Consider the following 20,779-nt stretch of genomic DNA (forward strand, 5'->3'; position numbering starts at 1 on the left):
AAATGACAATATCTAATTCAGATCCCGCCAAGTGGGAATACTGCAGTGAGACAACACTATTTTTTACTGCTGATACGGTATCAACAGACAAACTTTCAGTTTCAGTTTTTGAGTTTGTGCACAGGCCTGTCAGCTGATGCTGCTGTCCCCTCGTCTCAAATACCATGTGGCACAATAATTCCCTCAGACTTCTTTCAATGGATACTTGTAACACATCTAGTTGCTTTTTTCTATTCTGCTGTACCTAGATAGAACACATATGGTTGGAGGGTCCTGCTCGTAATGTTCCAAAAGTTGTCAATGGGTGAGAGATCTGGCGACCTTACTGGCCAAGTTAGGGTTTGGCAGTCACGGAGACTAGCAGTAGAAACTCCCATCGTGTGCGGGCGGGCATATCTTGCTGACATGTAAGCCCAGCATGGTTTGCTCCGGAGGACAACATAACGGGGCGCAGAATATAGTCGACGTACCACTGTGCTGTAAGAGTGGACGCGGATGAGAGCCAAAGGGGTCGTGCAGTGGGATGAAGATGCGCCCCAGACAGTTCGTCACTTCTCGTTGTCGAACCGTAGGGTGGGCGACAGTCAGGTTGGCATCCCATGCTGTCCAGGTCGCCTCCAGACACTTCTTCAGTCTGGAATCTCACTTAATTGGGTAGAATTGTCTTCAGTGATGAGTCGTGCTTCAAATTGAGCCCCGATGACAAGTGAAGACGTGACTGGAGACGTCTCCGATGGCGGTGGGATATCAACCTGATTTTCGTCCCCTATACAGCTCGAAAACCAGGCGTGATGGTCTGGGTGCCATACGATTTCATATCTTTTGGTTACACCCGCAACATCCTTACAGCACAGCGGTTTGTCGCCGATATTCCGCGTCCTATTCTGTTGCCCTTCATGGCAAGCCATCCTGCGCTTATATTTCAGCAACATAATGCCCGCATACGGCAAGAGTTTCTACAGCCTGTGTTCGTGCTTGCCAAACGCTACCTCGGCCAGCAACGTCGCCGGATCTCTCCTCAATTAAGAACGTTCGGAACATTATGGGCAGGGCCCTCAGACCGTCACGGAATTTTGACGATCTAATGCATCAACTGGACACAATTTGGCACAACTTCTCTCAGAAGGACATCCACCAACTCCGTCAATGCTAAGCAGAATAAATTCTAGCATAAGAGCCAGAGGTGGCCCAACGCATTGCTGACTTGCTCAGTTTGTGAAGCTCTTTCTCTTGAATAAATCATACAATTTCTCCGAAATTTTAGTCGTTTCCTTATCTGTACATGCACCTCATGTCTATCGATTTTCGTCCCATTCGCATAATTCATTCGTCGTTTTCTTCCTTTTTTTATCTTAGTGTGTATGTCACCTACATGAAGACGATAATATATTTTGTTTGTTATCAATTTGGGATTACTTTTATACACATGAAATAACACTGGTTTCCCTGACTTATCCTGCTGTATTCACCAAATTTCTTTTTGTATGAAACTTAAGTAGGTGGCACAAAGAGAACCCCCTTCAACCGAAAGTGTTAAGAAATGGCTCGTTGGCAGGCAGGAACTTCACGCCTCATCACAGGATCATATAAAAAAATCTTAGCAATACAGATTAGCAACAGTTTACAATAATTTATCAAAAGAAACTATACATTACCCATGTTCAGTGTGAAGAGGACGTGTGCCAATGTAGCACATAGTTCACATGCAGTGATCAATTTTTGAACACTGGTCAAGTGCTGAATAAAGTAAATGATGACTCATATAACTTTAAGAATTTCCAGTTGAGCTTTCTAGGCGGTCACTTTTGGTAAGTCCTGATGCTGTCTTGGGACTCAGTGAATAGCTACCTTTTGCAGCATTTGCGGAGTCGCCGAGGTTCTGGACAGTGCCGACAGGGATGCCGAGCCATGCCGACTCCAGTATCGCGGCCAGCTGCGCAGGGTTTCTCAGTTGAGAATCCATGGCACGTACAGCCAAATCGAGATGATCCCACAGATTCTACATTGGGTTTAAATCCGGAGAGTTTGGTGGCCGCGTGGAGTACCGTAAACTCATCATGTTGCTCTTCGAACCACGCTCTTACAATGCGCGCTGTGTTATGTGTTGCATTGTCCTGCTGGTAGATGCCATAGTGCCGAGGAGAAACGAACTCCATATAGAGGTGGAAGTGGTCCCCAAGGATAGATCCATACTTGAATTGATCCATTGTACGTCCAGAATGACGTCATCGCTCAGGATATGCCATGAAAACATACCCCAGGCCCTAACACTCCCTCCTCGGGCCTGGACCCTCCTGACGAAAGTTGCAAGGTGTTTGCTTTCAGAGTTTTCAGCCATACGCGCCAACGCCCAACTGTCCGACGGAACACAAAACGTGATTCATCTGGAAAGGCCGTCTGTCGGCACTCAGCGGATGTCCGGTTGCTGTACTGGTGTGCAAACTCCAGCCTTTGTCGCTGAACAGTTGCACGTCTATGTGCCTGTGCACATCTCCGCAGCCGACGTTAACCCATCTCATCTATGGCCCGTAGTGAACAACGGTCGCTTCGACGCGTTTTTTTTACAGACTTAACCGATCCGGAAATGCTTCCACGCTATTGGAAGTTATTAGATAAATCGACAACGACTGCACTTTTTCACTCCCCCCACCCCCCGACAAAGCCCACCCCCTAGGCAAATTTTATGTACCCTCCACTGCTAGTGCTGCCACCGCCGTCTGTGAGGGCTCATTGTACATTGACGTCGAACGTAGGTGGTGGTCACATTAATGTGATTGGACCGTGTATTTGTGAGACGTAGGGTGCAAGCACAGTCGGTGTTGTACGTGCCCCCTACGCTGCCCGACCATGACTGTGTTGCGCCTCTCTGAAGCTGACCTTGCCGAGTAGCGCCCTCCAGGTGTACAGCAGTGTCTCATAGTTTCTGATAGACACAGCATATCGTTCTAATAAATGTTATTTTTTAATAATAAGAGTGCGAAGATGTATATGGCTTCAAATGGCTCTGAGCACTATGGGACTTAACATCTGAGGTCATCAGTCCCCTAGAACTTAGAACTACTTAAACCTAACTAACCTAAGGACATCACATACATCCATGCCCGAGGCAGGATTCGAACCTGCGACCGTAGCGGTGGCGCGGTTCCAGACTGTAGCGCCTAGAACCGCTCGGCCACTCCAGCCGGCGAAGATGTATAATTTGGACATGCTGAACTACAATTTTCACATATTCCTGAAACATACGAAGACTGTATAATCAGCAGCATTACGTGCCGTGGTGACGGGCGTACAAATAATGCTGGTAATACTTGAGCAGATTTTCTGGTACTGCAGGGGGGAAATACCGTCACAGCACCTAACCACAAGCTGTAGAAAGTCTTGGAATCGGTCGACACAGTGTGGTAACACTGCTTGTTCGGAGGAAGCTATCCTATCTACTCACTCTGTTGTTGGTGTACAGGCCGCCTTTTCATAGCCTACAACCAGTTTGAAACTAGTATGAATGCAGTGCGGACACTGACACACTACGGTTAACGCTGAAACCATCTTACCAAAGTATCATTCTCGTGCTTCAAAGAATAACATCTTCACTCCTTTGAAATGTTGACGGCTATCACATCCTACGTACGCATGAGATTTGTCGCACATTCTGAAAGTACGAAAGTGTATTTAAGATAGAGTATAGTTCTTCTGAGAACGAGACAGTATCACGGCTTTCTGGGCACGAACAAGACTTCGGCTGGTGTTGCAGGCAACATTCATGTGACGGAACGGTGAATACACACGGTCTTGCTCAGCCGCTGCTGGGGATAATAAGTAGTATTGGTGCCATCGCCTATAAATGCGCTAGTAACGAATACCGCACCAGACTAATTTGAAGCCCCTCTGACTAACGAGAACTTAAAAGTACAAAAAAAAAAAAAAAAAAAAAAAGGTTCAAATGGCTCTGAGCACTATGGGACTTACATCTGAGTCATCAGTCACCTAGAACTTAGAACTACTTAAACCTAACTAAGCTAAGGACACCACACACATCCATGCACGAAGCAGGATTCGAACCTGCGACCGTAGCGGTAGCGCGGTTCCAGACTGTAGCACCTAGAACCGCTCGGCCACTCTGGCCGGCTTAAAATTACATACGAAACAAAATTTGGAATAGAGATCGATTTTTTTGTTTGAGCTTGAGCGTTGCATGAAATACTCCACGAGCTGTCCGTTTCCGCTGGCTCCACCTTCACATCACGAAAACGAAACTGAACATATTTCCTGAAACACCTCACGAAAGACAACTGACGGGTCTTATGAGACACCCCTGATTTGTGTACCGAAGCATATATAGGGTGGTTCCGTGATGATGTTACGAACTTTCAGGGCTGATGGAGAAGGGTAAATGCATCAATTTGAAGTAAGGAACCTAGGTCTGGAAAGTTATAAGCGAAAATCTTTCTGATACCTCAATACATGCACCTGTACTGTTGTCAAGATTGGAGGGTAGGTAACTTTCGGAGACGGCATATAGACCAAAACAATAAACGAAGTCCAGTTAACAAAAAGGGCTCTAAAGTATACCTTAACAGCTATGAGCACTTGTTCATCTTCGCTACGTGAAACATGTCTCTTCGGCCCAACTAGTTCCCACAGCTCTTTTCTATGTATTTTGCAGCCCATACTTACTGAACTTTTTTTTCTTGTTTTGGTCCATACTATCTCCTCCAAAAATGTGGAAACCAAAGTGGTTGCAGTAAAAGGTGTGTTACACAGTATCGGAGATGAACAAGGAGGAAAGAAACCGCTACAAATTTTAAGGAATGTATTTTAGAGCCCATGTTTACTAGGTAGTTTTTTCTGTTTAGGTCCATACTACCAACTTTGAAAGTTACCTAACCTGCAGTCTTAGCAACAACAGTACCGCTGCATGTATTCCACTGTCACATGTATTCCACTGTCAGAGATTCAGAAGGATTTTCGTTTATAACTTTTGACTCGGTCGTTTCCGGACAAAGGTCCCTGACCTCAAATTGATGCATTTACCCTTCTCCACTATCCATAGACGTTTGGGAGTTTGTAACATCATCACAGGATCACACTGTACACGAAAGAAACTGAGGTGCCACGTAGTGACTAATTTGGTCCTTAAATTTCCATAAAAATTCTTCACGATGTTCACACGCCGCATATAACCGGTAAAGGAAGTTCAGTCAAGAGTAATTTTCTCTCTGTTGGCAGCGCTTGACGGAAAAATGACACTGACTAGTGTTTGTAGCTGTTACATAGCGACCAAGATCAGACGTTTGCTGTTGCTCCTCCATTTTCTCTTGGTATTCAAATGGTTTTTGTTAGGATCAAAAGTAACAAACGCTTCTCGTAATTTTAACGGTTTTAACCAGTCTTGGAGTTTAATTTACTGGATTAAGTGAGCTGGTATTGCTCCTTTGTCGACGTGCTAGGAGTTGTTTGTCATGTGATGGGATATGACGATACAATTGTCAACCAGCGAACTTTCGGCCAAGAGTTCTCACCGAGGTGGTTAGCTGAAAGTGCCTTCTGCAGGATTACAACAGCATTTAACTAATATCAGTATGTTCCTACAGTCTCGATTTTTATTCAGCGAAGGCTTTTAGGCTTTTACTTCTTCTAGCACACTTAGAAAAAAGCTGCTAGAGTGCAGCGCAGCAAGTGTGCAAGAGCACACGTCCACTTCTGTTATGTCCTCTGCCACACAGAACGAACCGGAGAGCTCAATAATTGCGTATCCTTATCACCGATGACTCGAACAGAAATAGCATAAGGAGAAGAAGGAAAACCGAACGAATGAGAGAAAAAGAAAACAAACGTGAAACTGGTTCTGAAAAAAGGAAATTGCTCATAACTCCTAAGGAAATTGATTAAAAAATGCCCAATGCACAGATGTGTGCTTCTGATGGTAACTGGAAACAGTGTGACACATAAAAGAGTGGTGGCATGAGGGTTGTACGGATTATGAAGTTGTAGGACGGCATCTGTGTAACCACTGCTGAAGAATTCCACGTGTACTCTCTTGCCTATCTAAGTGCACTGTTATTCGCCTCTGTGGATAAGAGAGCGCAGTTAACGCTTCTGTGCTCACACTTCTGTCTGTATCTGCTTTTAAGACGATTATTATGAAGGCTCTTAAATGATAGATTAATGTATAAAAATTATATTACAATAAAAGATTAAGTGGATAGCCACATTTTTTCCTGAACCGTGTACACTTACTCGCAATTTCCCTGTGTTTAGACGAGCTCTTAGAAACACCACACGCCGTCTGGTAGCAGGGAAGAAACCGCTACAGTCCTGCTGTTGGTTCCGGAATGACCGGTTCCTCCTGTTGGACAAGTTGCTGGGAGAAATTTTGGAGAGTGGGGCCAGCGTTATCATGACGTAACGGGTATACGTCCAGATGGCTGTTGTTTTCGTGCATAAGACTGTTCTAATACGAAGAATGTGTATCTGCTGCAGTTTCGAAAGTTGTCTTTATTATAAAGCTGCTACTGTTGGAAGGATTGCCTGGGATGATGTCTTTCTACTTTTCTTTATTCAACGTATCCTCCAAGAATTGTTTTTTTTGTCTCTTTTTTCATTACGATCTATCGAGTCTCGTCTGTCTTCCTGTTTCTTATTTAGTAGTCTCCAGTATAGTTGGGGTACAGTACAGCTGGTGGTTTTATTGTATGAAACAATTATCCATTCCTGCTGCGTGCACGTCATACACTTTGTGTCGCTTGTCCGCGTAGAGGAAAGTATTGGAAGCTGATGTGCATCTATGACGGTACCGGAAGATGAAACCGGATGATCCCGAAATCGACTGCGTTGTAAACTGAACAACGTACTATACAATACAGCTGAAGCAAAATGCGTTGCGTATAATAACATTTTTTGTTTTTATTCCTATGAGTAATTGCCTGTGTTGTGTCACTCTCCCTTAGCACTTATTTATTTCTTGCTCTACCAATTATCCTACATTTTCCATTCTTCCTCACATACACATTTCGAAAGCTTCCAGCCTTTCCCTGCCTTACTTTCTACGCTCACAGTTTCTGTACTAGGTAATTTAACAAAATACTCAAATAAAACATTTGATTAGTATTTTATTCCTTTGTAAAGTCGAGCTTTGCTACAGCTGTTACAGTTTTTATACTTTATGCACGCCTTCTTTCTACTTCTGTTCTCTTTCCTAGTAAATTTGTAACCCTGAATATATACTAGCCTTTCTCCATTCAACATTATTTTCAATCCTTCTCCCTCCTAGTCACGTAGCTTTTTATTTTTACTGTGTTTCTACTCCACAAACACTCCTAAAAGACTTTGCTGTTTGTATTTTCACTTTTATTATCTGTTAAGAGGACTTTACCGCCAGGAAAAATTTAAAACAGCATATTCATTGACCTAAAAATTGTGACCCAAAAGCTTAGAAGCTTTTTCTCATATCCTCCAATAACATACTGAAAATGCTGAAACTTCCTGGCAGATTAAAACTGTGTGCCGGCCCGAGACTCGAAATCGGGACCTTTGCCTTTCGCGGGCAAGTGCTCTACCAACTGAGCTACCCAAGCACGACTCACGGCCTGTCCTCAAAGCTTTACAGTATCTCGTCTCCTACCTTCCAAACTTTACAGAAGCTGTCCCCCGAACCTAGCAGAACTAGCACTCCTGAAAGAAAGGATAATGCAGAAACATGGCTTAGCCACAGCCTTGGGAATGTTTCCAGAATGAGATCTTCACTCTGCAGCGGAGTGTGCGCTGATATGAACCTTCCTGGCAGATTAAAACTGTGTGCCGGACCGAGACTCGAAATGGGGACCGGTAGAGCACTTGGCCGCGAAAAGCAAAGGTCGCGAGTTCGAGTCTCGGTCCGGCACACAGTTTTAATCTGCCAAGAAGTTTCATATCAGCGCACACTCCGCTGTAGAGTGAAAATCTCACACTGAAAATGCTGGTACATAGACAGCAGTATTGCTTCTTATATTTATCCGTCTCCATTATGTTGAAATGCTTCTCTTTCATTCTGTCCAGTACGTCTCTCTCTTCTTTTAAGCGCACGGCGTCAACAAGTTTCTTTTCAATTCACTCTTAGTTTCCTCACTGCGTGTTAAAGTTTTTCTCGTTGAACATTACTAAAATCCTTCTCCATGGTTACGATAGACAAGGATATCTTCTCCTTCCCAGTAAGTCATAACATACTCCTAGTGCCTCTTATTCTTCTGAACTCAGATTAGTCTACAGCGGGATTATCTTCCATTTTTCGTTCCAATTTTTTTGGTTAAGGTTCTTAGTATCAGTGAAATATGATTAACTGTTCAACCTTCACTACATTTCTTACTTAAACATTTCTCTGGAATTTGAATCATTACTTTGCTTTGGATTTCCTTAAGCAGTTCATCTACGTGTATAAGTCTTCGGCCACATCTGTATCAATTTCATCAGCTAATTACCTTCCACTTCAATTCGTAAAGAAAATGCTGTCTTGCTGCTGACGTCACATGTCCTGACACATGGAATTTGTACTTTTGAAACGTATTCCAAAGCGAAACACATATTCTTTGCAAGAAAATGTATTTTCGTGTTTTATTTACACCAAAACATTTATTATACACTTTGGCTACATTTGACATACAATTTTTAAGGTTCCATGTCTCAATCGCTAAAAACGGAACCCTTATAGGATCAAAATGGTTCAAATGGCTCTGAGCACTATGGGACTTAACTGCTGAGGTCGTCAGTCCCCTAGAACTTAGAACTACTTAAACCTAACTAACCTAAGAACATCACACATATTCATGCCCGAGGCAGGATCCGGACCTGCGACCGAAGTGGTCGCGCGGTTCCAGACTGTAGCACCTAGAACCGCTCGGATCATTTTGTTGTCAGTCAGTCTGTCTGTCTGCTTGTCTGTCCGACTTTTCAAAAGCCCTTTCTTCTGAAACGGGTAAATGTATCTAGTTGAAATTTGTCACATGTCTCTTGCCGATGTAAAAAATTTAGCTTCAAAGTCAACGCAATCGCGGCCATTTATGTCACATATTTTGATGTTCGCAAACTCGCTCATCAAAACCTATAGGATACTTCCCTTTGGGCTAGAGTCATGAAATTTATCAAGAAACAATATTTCACACTAAAGCCAAAGGAAAAACTCCGAAAATTATTACTCTGTAATTATATCATACGAAAAGAATGTGTCATTTGCTATCAGACTGACTGTCTCTCCGTCCGTCTGTTAGGATGCCTTTTCTCAGGAACTGTGTGACTCATCGAGTTGAAATTTGTGTCAGATACTGTGGTCTATGATACCTTGGCGATATAATAAACTTTAGCTGCTAGGTCAATGCAATCAAAAGGTATGACCATTTATGTCACGTATTTTGATACCCGCAAACTCCATCATCAACACCTGTAGGGTACTCCCGTCAGTCTAGAACCATGGAAGCAAGAAGCAAGGTTTCGCACTGAAACCAAAGGAAAAAATAGGAAAATTGTTGATTTGTAATTATATCACATGAAAATAATGTTTTTGTCATTTGTTATCCGACGTTAGTCTTTCCGTCCATCTGTTAAGACACCTTCTTATCAGAAACGGGTAGACCTGTCAAGTTGAAATTATTGTCACATATTAAGGTCTATGGACCCTTGGCGACGTAAAAAGATGAAGCTTCTAAGCTAATTCAGTCAAAAGAAACGGCTATTTATGGCACATATTTTGTTACTCGCAAACTGACTTATTAAAAATTTATGGATACTTCCCCATGACGTAGAATCAGGAAATTTGGCAGGAAAAAGTTTTTTGCAGTACAAGTGCAATACAAGTAAAAGATTTTTTGTCATTTGTTATCCGACTTCTTATTAGAAACTGAAACATTCTCGAAAGTCTTGCATTCCCTGGGACAGATATCTTGCCAGTATCAATGTCGATAAAGGGCAAAAATCGTCGAGACTCTCGATTCCAGGAATGGACTGACTGTCTGTATACATAATTAAGTTTGAGCGGAACCCTCAGTGCGCGGGTACTATTCGCATCTGGCAAATTTTTTTGTTATCGTCCACTACAGTGACCTGTAGTTCAAGAATGAAAACAAACTGCACCGGGTTTCTCTCGAAATTATTGACAATCACGCTGTACATGCCGTATTTAGATGGTTGGAAGAAAGACTGAACGAACAAATTTCTTTTGTTTGCTCCTCAAAGTCGCAGTTAAATGTCGAGAACGTGCACGGACTAGGAACTAAAGAGCAGCCTATTAGATGCAATATCGTTTAGATACTTAATTTCGTCGGTGAACTGTTATTGAAAACCGCATAAAGTTGTTCGTCTTCTATTAATTTAAGCAAGTGACGTCTTATTAAGTTCTCTGAACATTGCGTGCAAAAGACCATCCACATAAGTACACTCAATTAAATTAGAATTACTAGACTCAACATGATAAGCCATAATTAGGGAGAAAGGGAACGGCTATTTAGGCACAGCTTCGGATGTGCTTCGGCGCTTCCTCTTCTCCGAAGAGGAGATTTCTGCAGATTAGGACACAGGATCGCTGCCAGCTGAGACAGTAAAATATATCACTCCAAAGCACACACCGCCAATTCGCTAAGTTGGTAAAATAGGGCCCCACATGCGTCAATGCCTTTGCATAATTTGTGTCTGCCGCAAGAAATAATCGTGTTCGTGCAATATTACATGGAAACTCGTCGAAGAACAGACGCAACACCGCTATCACGTAGGGGTTAGCTGTCGAAAAACAAGATATTAGCGCCGCAGCGCAAGCAGATGGGCGATTTGCACCAGCAGAAACAGCGATCAGTCACGGAGAGAGATAATCCGAGGCCGGACAGGCGGATGCGAACGGTGACATCAAATGGTATTGCAAAGCACTTGGCGGGGTTATCTCAGGGCCAAATGTCGTGTTATGCACTCTCTAGAAATGGAACCATCGTTATTACGCTGCATTACGTGAGCCATAAGCCGTAATCCGTGGGTTCCGTCACTGAGATGTGGAAAGCAGTGACAGATGTACCTTCCATTTAAGTGCAGTACGACGGAATGGTTTGATATTACGTAATATTATTGTGTTGCGGTGCTAGTGTTAACTGTAAATACGATAAAACATAGATATTAAGAGAATATTGCGACGCGGTTACTGTGTTGTTAAACAGATAGACGACGAATCCAAGTCGGCCGCTGTGGCCGAGCGGTTCTAGGCGCTTCAGTCCGAAACCGCGCGCCTGCTACGGTGGCAGGTTCGAATCCTGCCTCGGGCATGGATGTGTGTGATGTCCTTAGGTTAATCAGGTTTAAGTAGTTCCAAGTCTAGGGGACTGATGACCTCAGATGTTAAGTCCCATAGTGCTTAGAGGCATTAGAACCATTTGACGATTCGGAAGGTCTGGGCATCGATCCCTGGACACTGCTACATCTTTTGTCTCTTGTCACTTCTTTTACCTTCGGCAATGTTTGTAGAAGTGAAATATGACGAGTACCACCGTGTTTCCGAATCCACGTTAACTGAAGGACATTCTATAGATGGCACGCTAAGGCAACGGCACACCACATCCTGCAGACCGATGTCTACTAAAGCACTGAGGTTTTCAAACTAGAGTTCATTTTGGCGTTCTTTTTACTTATGAGAAGATCGTCATCGATGGAGTAGAACGAATTTCCCAGTATAATGTTCTTCAGTTGAGATCTCCATGTTACCACAGTACCTACAGGACATTTAACGTGCTCTGGAAGGTTCTTGAATTCTTTCTGTACGCACAGAAGTCTTTGTCGAGATTGTTTTTTGTCCTACTGTTATATTTATGTTTTTGAATTTTTTTTCGAGAAAAGGAAAATACTGGTAACGAAAAATTACATTAATAAAGGTAAATAATGTAAATCACTTGTCAAAATATCAAGTTGTTTGGAGGTGTCGCTGTAGAATGTTGTAGCTCTAATACCAGATACAATTCTTACAAAACGCTTATTTATTCCTACAGTGTTGTAATATAAAGGTACTATGACTTGATTTTCCCCAAAATATTACTCAGTAAGTGATCAGCGGATGGAAATACGCAGAGTCAAGGACACATATACAATAGTTTGTGGGGAATGGCCTAGATCTGGGGTATGGAGCGTTCCCAATATTTTGGAAGACGAATGGCGACTTGTAAGTAGCCATAAAAAAGTTCCAATCTGACACTGTTGCAAATCTGCGTAATACAGAGTTTTAAATCATTTTCTTGAAAGAAAAAAACACGACTACACTATAATTTTTCCTTTCCCTGAGAGCTGGGGGGGGGGGGGGGGGGGGGAGGGGCAGCCATCGCCTTGCCCCCAGGTATGGGCACCCTTGCGCAGAATAAATTACTTCCTTCATTTTTAAATCACTTAGTTCGGTTATCATGCGGAGAGAAAACGCAGTTGAATTAAGGCACTTCATTAATTCTAAGCAGTGGGTCTTCAGTGAAGGTTGCTATCTCATCTGTAATCAGAAAAGCTTAAGACGTTTATTGTTTCGGTGGCCTATTTTTATAGCATTTTTATAGGTGGTGGAGTGCTAGAATTACACGTATTCATTCTTGCCAGAACTGATAATAATTCATTTGTGCTGAACCACCTCTTCAAGTTTTCAACTAAATATTCGAAAACATCAAGAGATGAGGAGTGACAAATCACAGTTCAATACTTCTCATACAACACCACAACCTATAAAAAATAGTCTTCTGAAAATAGAAAGTGTTAACGTTTTGGAAAAAAAAACTAAGTCACAACCTTAATTGTTAAATTCTCTGAATGTTAATATCAGGATGTAAAAGAGGCCAGAGAGGATCCGTCTGTCAACAAAACCGTCTCAGATTCCAGTGACATTTGACACGGAGGCTATGGGTAGAACTACTGTAGATACAGGATGTACCAGAATTGCGGTGACAGAATTTCGGAGATTGTTTGCTGATATTTTCTGAGTATTTTGGTACTGGGAATCGTTACAGAATAATTACACTTTATAAATATGTGTTGTCTGTTCTTTTGGTCCTCTCCGAAAGAATAGACAAAATTTTTAACCTGCAGTCAGTATAAATAAAGACACAAAGGAGTTATAGACATTAGCTACCAGTGGGCATTGGTTTATATCAATGGAGCAGTTTGAAAATTTGTGCTAGTGCAGGATTCGAACCCTGGTCTCCTGCTTACTACGCAGATGTGCTGTCCACTTTTTTTTGTTGATCTCATTTTGTTCCGTATTGTTCGTTGAATTTCTTCGGAGCGGACGTCCGATGACGCCCATTTAGCTTGTTCGTTGATCCGTTCACTCAGCTTTTTTTTTTATATTTTATATTACGGAGGGTAGCTAACCCTCTGACCGAACACGCTGAGCTATCGTGTCAGCGCACACTACGGTATCTGGACACAGTGGTCACCACAACTGCACGGACTACCCTAGTACGCTTCCTGGCAGACCCAAATTCTCACCTTGTACTGCGTACTACTGATGTATTGCCCCTGCCGATTAGTCCCCTTACTAGCGGCATCTCACCCATTCTCGTAAGAGTTCGAGCTTGGTGTACATCTGCCCTGAAGGGATCATTGGCCATCATCGCCGTAATTACGTTCTCTTGGACGTGTACTGGACTGGAACTCGGTCTCCTGCTCACTGACCACTACGCCATTTGGGCACAGTGGCCACCAAACCCGTGCGGACTGTCTTAGCACGCCTCCTGTCAGACCCAAATTCTCATCTCATACCACACGCTGCAGGAATCGGCGAGATGCCGCGAGTAACGAGGCTAATGAGCAGGAGCGCTACACAAGCAGTGTGTGGTGTAAGGTGAGAATTTGGGTCTAACGGGAGGGGCGCTAGTGCACTCCGCACGGTTAAGCTGACCATTGTGGCCAGATGGCGTAGTGTTCAGTGTATCTGCCCAGTGTTGCCGACACGGTAGCTGAGCGTGTTCGGCCAGAGAGCCGCTGGCTCTCTGTGATAAAAAAAAAGAAAAACTGAGTAAAGGAAACAACGATCAATTTGAACGGATGTCATGTGACGTCCGTCCAGACCAAACGCAACGAACAATACTGAAAAAAATGAAGAGAGGTAAAAAAAAAAGTAATCAGGAGACCCAGATTCGAGTCCCGAACTGGTACAAATTTTCAAGTTGCCCCATTGATATAAATCAATGTCACCTGGCAGCCAATGTCATTAACTGCGTTTCTTTTGACTTCTTGCGTTCATTTACCTTTGAATCTGTACTGCACTCAAAATGTCTAAGCGACATTGCAAATATCGACGGTTTGGACTACGTCTCTAGTTTGAAAACTATGATACGCCGTGCACTCATAATACTTGCTATTGACAACAATAATAAGTACGATACTCTTCCCCTTCAAGCATCCACTCAGTACTGCATCATTCTTTCTCGGAATTGTTTTTCCGGCAGTATTAGTGGTACAATAACAGTTGTACACAGCAACATGGATAGGGTTACTGAGGAAGAGCTGCCAAAGTGCACCTAGTTAACGAATCCACTGCATATAATGGAAGACCAGCGCAATGGCGCCATGCTGAGTTGTTCCCGCAGCGTCGGTAACCGCACCACACTACCTCTGCATATTACGAATGTTGCATTACTCCGTTTTGTGGCGTACGTTTTCGTAAATGCACTACAGTCTTTTTCAGTCTGTTGCAGCTATTTTCACAGAAACAAAAGTAACTTGGTTAACAAACCGAAAAAATCATAATTATGAGGTGTGTTCAGTAAGTATTGCTTCACAGTTTTTTTCTGAAAGCAGTTGGTTTTATTCAGGATTCCAGTACACCATGTTACTTTGGCTACAAAATCCTATTTTTTAACATAATTTCCGTTCAGTGCGACGACCTTCCGCCATCCTATTGGGAGGGCCGGTATGCTCACATGGTACCATTCTACTGGGCAACGCCGCAGCCAACGTCTTGTTGCGTCAGTTAACTCCCTCTCCCCACATAATCCAAATACTGCTTCCGGCGCAGTCCATCCTTCATTGAGCACAGATGGAAGTTTGAAGGTGCGAGAACCGCGCTGTGGGGTGGATGGGGAAGAACAACAGTCCAGTGAAGGTTAGTGATCTCCTCTCGGGTGCTCAGACTTGTGTGAGGCTTCGCATTGTCATGGAGAAAGAGAAGTTCGTTTCCATCCGTCGATCACCTCGAATGACAGTTTCCGCACGTTCTAACATTGCAGGAGTCACAGTTATGTGCAGCCGGCCGGCTGGCACGTGGGATATCGGACGGGTTTGCGCGCCCTTGTTACTACGACGTCAGACGTCTCGGCCTACGACTCACCGCGCTTTTGTTCACTGCCAGGTGTCCGTGGACATTCTGCAAGCGCCTGTGAATATCTACGCTACTTTCCTTCTCCGCCAAAAGAAACTCAATGACAGCTCTCTGCTTGGAACGCACCTCCTCTACAGACGCCATTTTGAGGGCTACGTATAGCGCCTTCGACTATCAGAAATTCATGAAGCTATAGGGGCTGAAGCGGGAATATTCCACGATGTCCCACAATAAATTTCGCATTTTGTCAACCATAATTGGCCGAGAAAAAAATGTGTTACTTATTCAGCTCCCTTCGTTCATTATTACTCTGGAAAAAAGCCAGCGGAGATCACGGTTCCCTTATAGCAAAATACCCCCAATAAAGGTCCCCGAACAACCTCCGAAATTCTGTTGGTGGAAATCTAGTTTACCCAGTATGAATAGCGCAAGCAAGGCAGTCGGCGTTCCTTGTGATCCTCGGCGGGAGAAATTCGGCTGTTTCGCTGAGGGCAGCCACAAAATTGAGGTCGCTGGCTTGGTTTAGGTGTGACGGGTCGTGCAGAAGTAGCGGTAGCGCTACTGCCCTGGCAGCCATTCGGCGCCCCTTGAACTCTTGCTCTCCGCTCCTGATCGTTGCCTGCGACGTCTTGGCAGACCGGCTGAAAACGTGACGCTAATTTTAGAGTGAGAAACAAGTCCATTCAGCGACTGCGACTACAAAGCGCTCCGGTGGAAAAGCCCGTGCTGACGGTCCAATAATAACTGTCACTTGAGATGGCTGCGGTGGGGAGCTTTCGTGTCTGCAGCATCGACGCTTTGTCATTATCCCACACTCGAGCCCCGGAGGCTGGCTCTTGAAAATTCAAAAGAGAAAAGAGTGCCTTTAATTCTTTGACTCTACGTTGGAACTGAAGCCCCGAGATGCGAAACCGCTGAAGTATACTTTTTGGCTGTAAGTGTTTAAGACTGGCAATCACCTCTTTGTGCTGCCCCTCGCCAAATGAATTATAAAAAAACAATCGAACAAAGGAAGCCGGCCGGGGTGGCCGAGCGGTTCTAGGCGCTACACTCTGGAATCGCGCGACCGCTACGGTCGCAGGTTCGAATCCTGCCTCGGGCAGTATTCCTTAGGTTAATTAGGTGTAAGTAGTTTTAAGTTCTAGGGAACTGATGACCTTAGAAGTTAAGTCCCATAGTGCTCAGAGCCATTTGAACCATTTGAACAAAGGAAATGTTAGTAGTAGCAAAACAGCAGGAATCCCGGAAAGGTACTGTCGTGTCAGTAATGTGATATCGACTGCGACAGCTTTTCATAAAGAAACAGAAGTATTCTTACGTGATGTTTCTGACGACACTACGTTTACCTATGTACATTGGGACATGATTAAGGATTGTAAAGCCTATAATAGGAGAATAAAGGACCCTCAACCAGTCACCTGTGGTCGACATGACAGGAAGCAAAAATGGACTGCAACGCCCTACAACATGCTGGCGTACACATGTAACATTATCAGTGAGTAACATTGGCTGAAGTAGTATCATTGTGAAATAGTACTGACACTGCGAAAGGCGAGAAAGGTAACGAAATATGTATGCAGCATCTCTACCAAGAACTGAAGCATATTTGATAAGTATAGAAACTATAAAGTGATAACAGTGAAAGGTTTGAAGAATTATGTGACAACAGTTATTAGTGAATTACGTGAACGCAACATATATCAAATATGAAAGGGAAATCTATAATGTAGAGCAGTGGTCCCCAACCTTTATGAGAACATTACCCCTGAGTGCAGTCAGATATTTAGATAGTACCCCATGCCCCATCAATATTAGTGCCTAACTACGCTTTGAAAAAAAATTTTCTTTGAAAATTTTTATTCTTAAAATGACGAAAGATGAGGGACATTTGGTTTTTGTATATGTTTTATTGAACCATAAATTAATGATTCAATGAGACAACGGCACTGCTTATTTCCAACAATCTCTTTTATGGAACGATTATGCGGTTCTTAGTGCATCGCGAGTATTACCTACAGGAAGCTAATTATCCACATTGAGGCTAGACAGTTGTTACAAAAAGGCTTACTCTGCACGACTCCTTTACTCAGTGACACTTCATATGCACACTGCACACTCTATTGCAAACCATTTTGTTTGCAAATCACTTGTTGTTGGTCTCCTTACTTTCATAGCCGGCAGTACACACTGCCAATGCTTTTGCTGACCACTACCACTAATAATAAAAGCTGTAGCCCCCACGATTTGTGTCATGCATTAATGCTAATATTTGGGAAGAAAAACTATTTATTGGTAACTTATGTAATCAGTAGTGCAGTCTTATGAAGTTGTGATTATAGTAATGATTTTTAAAAAATGGTATCCTTTGTGAAACAGAATTGAACCAGTTATTTTTACCCTTCAGAAAATTTAATTTTATCCCTGGGAGTGGGGTTGGAGGGAAGGGGTAATAATCCCCATATTGGGAATCACTGCTGCAGAGCCTATTCAACAAAAGATTTTGTATAATATTTTACATTTTCAGCATACGCAAGTGAATTGTATAATAACCTCTACCTCTGTTTTGAAAATCAGAGCCCAAAGCACTTTTTACAGAAAAAATTTAGAGGTGACCTACTATAGTATTATCATAACAGTGTTAACAGGATTCATGATGATTTGACCTCATATCTTCTGTTCTTTTCAATTGGCCCACTGTACAAACATTGTTCATTGTTTACAGTACAAGATACAGATACAGCCTACTATCAGCAAATGGAAATCATGGGCAAAACATCATTACACTGTGCTATCCACTGTACAGGTACAATACAAGAATCAGGAGTGAGGTCTCTATTTGAAGTTGCCAGTAAACAAGAAATCTTGTAATGCTTCACTGAACTATCAGATTTCAGCAGTTACAGTCACATTCATATCATTAAAATAAACAAAAAATGGGACAGAATCCAGATGTAAATGTAAAAATGTGACAGACACCGTTTGACTGTTGATAAGATATATAATCGCTTCGTGGGGGTGTAACTCAGAGGTAGAGTGTCTGCTTCGCATGCAGAAAGTCCTGGGTTCAAATCCCAGCTCCTCCAAAATATTTTTATCTTGCAGGTGTCATAGACAATCAGTAGCTTCTCATTAATGCGAATGAACTGCTATTAGAACTAGAACTAATTCAGACTACAGGTGGAGTCGAAAAACCTCCAGCACATTATTGGGGTAGTCTCTTCAGTGTTTCTCTATCCTTATTATGCCCACTGGATTCGCATTCGGGAGGACAACGGTTCAATCCCGCGTCCGGCCATCCTGATTTAGGTTTTCCGTGATTTCCCTAAATCGCTCCAGGCAAATGCCGGGATGGTTCCTTTCAAAGGGCACGGCCGACTTCCTTCCCCGTCCTTCCCTAATCCGATGAGACCGATGACCTCGCTGTCTGGTCTCCTTCCCGAAAAACAACAACCCTTATTATGCCCTTTTACACTGTCTTGCTCTAGTCGAATCGTTAAACCATCGACAAAAGAGAAAATAGGATAGATTTTCGATAACTAACAGTTTAAACGAAACCAAAAGACAATGCACGCCGTCCTTTCTGCAAGTACTGGAGTTTGGGGTTACGCAATAAATAAATAAATAAAATAAACTGAAATGGTTTCGGTCGAAAGAAAAATACGAACGAGTTATGATGGCGTTAACGTCCTTGATGCGATGTTACGGAACAGATTAATGCATGGTTTGGGGAACGAAAACCTCTGAACTTACAACGCTGGTCTTCTAGGAGAATAAGAGTATGTGCTTGAATCAACGATGGGTCGCTGTATGCTCTGTCGTAAACACGCTGAACGACAGTTTCCGCAGTTGCTTTAAAGGCTCAGTTCTGTACAGTACATGATCTGATGCTAACACAAAAGTGTGCGTGTTTTACCTGAGCGTTATGGCATTATTGATATCTATCTGTTAAGTAGTTCTGTTCCTCTATTCATGTTATTCCAATCTTCAAAATGTAATGATGGTTGGGCGATTTATTTTAAGATCAAATAGTCTACAACTCATTCAGAGGTATAGCAAATCTTGTCGCATAGGGGAAGGGGTCCATATTAAATTCTCATTGGTAATTCGTAGTTGTTTTGCCGTGGTTCACTCCAACCGCAGAGGAAATTACTTTTCTCAGTGGCTGAAGTGTACTATGGCATCTGTCTTACGATCCGAATATGACCGGTGCCACCGAAACCGGTAATTTCGTATTGAAATTATTGTGATTGTGCTGGAAAGTAAATTATTTTTAAAACAAGCGTTTCAAGAATCATGGGTATCTCCAGTACGACTGAAAAACCATGCCTCCCAAAACAGCTAACTTAGGCCAGTTAAAATTGTGTAAATGCGATTTTACAATACGGCAGTAGCATGTGCATGAAGAATTTAAAATGTAGTAATTTGTGTCCCCTTGAATTCAAAATTTCCGAGCAGTGTTTTGGGCTACCAGATAGGGAAAAATGATACAATGTCAGCAGAGACACTGCTTTTTTTTAATATTATATCATTATTATAAAAATGCAATAATATGTGAGATAAACGTTAGAACTGCGAGGTTAATAAGGTAACAATTATCCTTGACAACATATGAAGTGTTTTGTGGCATTATCTCCAGGAACTTAAAAACTGACAATTCATATTTAAAATTTCGCCAGTGTTAAAAATCTGGATACTATTTTCGCTTCAGACAATGAATCATCACCTTGGTGACACAAATCACAATTCTACAATTTCAGCACAATCTCCATAGCTCTATTTTGAACAGCTCATGCACTTCAACCAGACGTCTCTTCCTTTCGACCAACTGAATAAATCGCAGCAGTAAAATCTTGCTTCATCCTCTTAATTATCAGTAGAAATATTTATATCTACGCCTTCTCCTTCCTCCTTTGGTAAAACCATGACCAAATGTCGCTTCACAGCCGCTCCGTGGGATATTTTCATTCGTTATCTCTTCTGAAGCTCCTTTTCCTTCCGTGCATGCAGATTTGCCATTGAAGTAAGCTGCTCGTCATCTTGCCAGCTGTACACCTCTTGCTCACGTTTCAACAGGAAATGTTTGGAAACGGTTATTGAAGATGATTTGTTATTATGAGTACTACATGATTCAAGTGGCTGTTGGATTAGATTGGTCAGTTATTTGAGTTGGTTGATCTCAAGTGGCTCTGAGCACTATGGGACTCAACATCTCAGGTCATAAGTCCCCTAGAACTTAGAACTACTTAAACCTAACTAACCTAAGGACATCACACACACCCATGCCCGAGGCAGGATTCGAACCTGCGACCGTAGCAGTCCCGCGGTTCCGGACTGCAGCGCCAGAACGGCTAGACCACCGCGGCCGGCTTGGTTGATTTGTTGCGCCCACTTCGCGAGTACAAATGCTCTTAGTATCATTCTATGCTTTCGTCACAAGGAGCGCTGAGCGAGCTATATCATAAAAATGGCTCCCCCCACCCCCGA

At 42.9% G+C, this 20,779-nt stretch overlaps 1 non-coding gene across 1 annotated transcript; it reads left to right on the plus strand.

Moving 5' to 3' along the window:
* The first annotated feature begins 18,306 nt into the window (after positions 1-18,306).
* On the plus strand, positions 18,307-18,378 carry Trnaa-cgc (transfer RNA alanine (anticodon CGC)). The gene has a single exon. It is a non-coding gene; the product is annotated as a tRNA-Ala (tRNA).
* Positions 18,379-20,779: the final 2,401 nt, after the last annotated feature.

Source organism: Schistocerca serialis, chromosome 2 (assembly GCF_023864345.2).
Source record: "Schistocerca serialis cubense isolate TAMUIC-IGC-003099 chromosome 2, iqSchSeri2.2, whole genome shotgun sequence".
NCBI lineage: Eukaryota > Metazoa > Arthropoda > Insecta > Orthoptera > Acrididae > Schistocerca > Schistocerca serialis.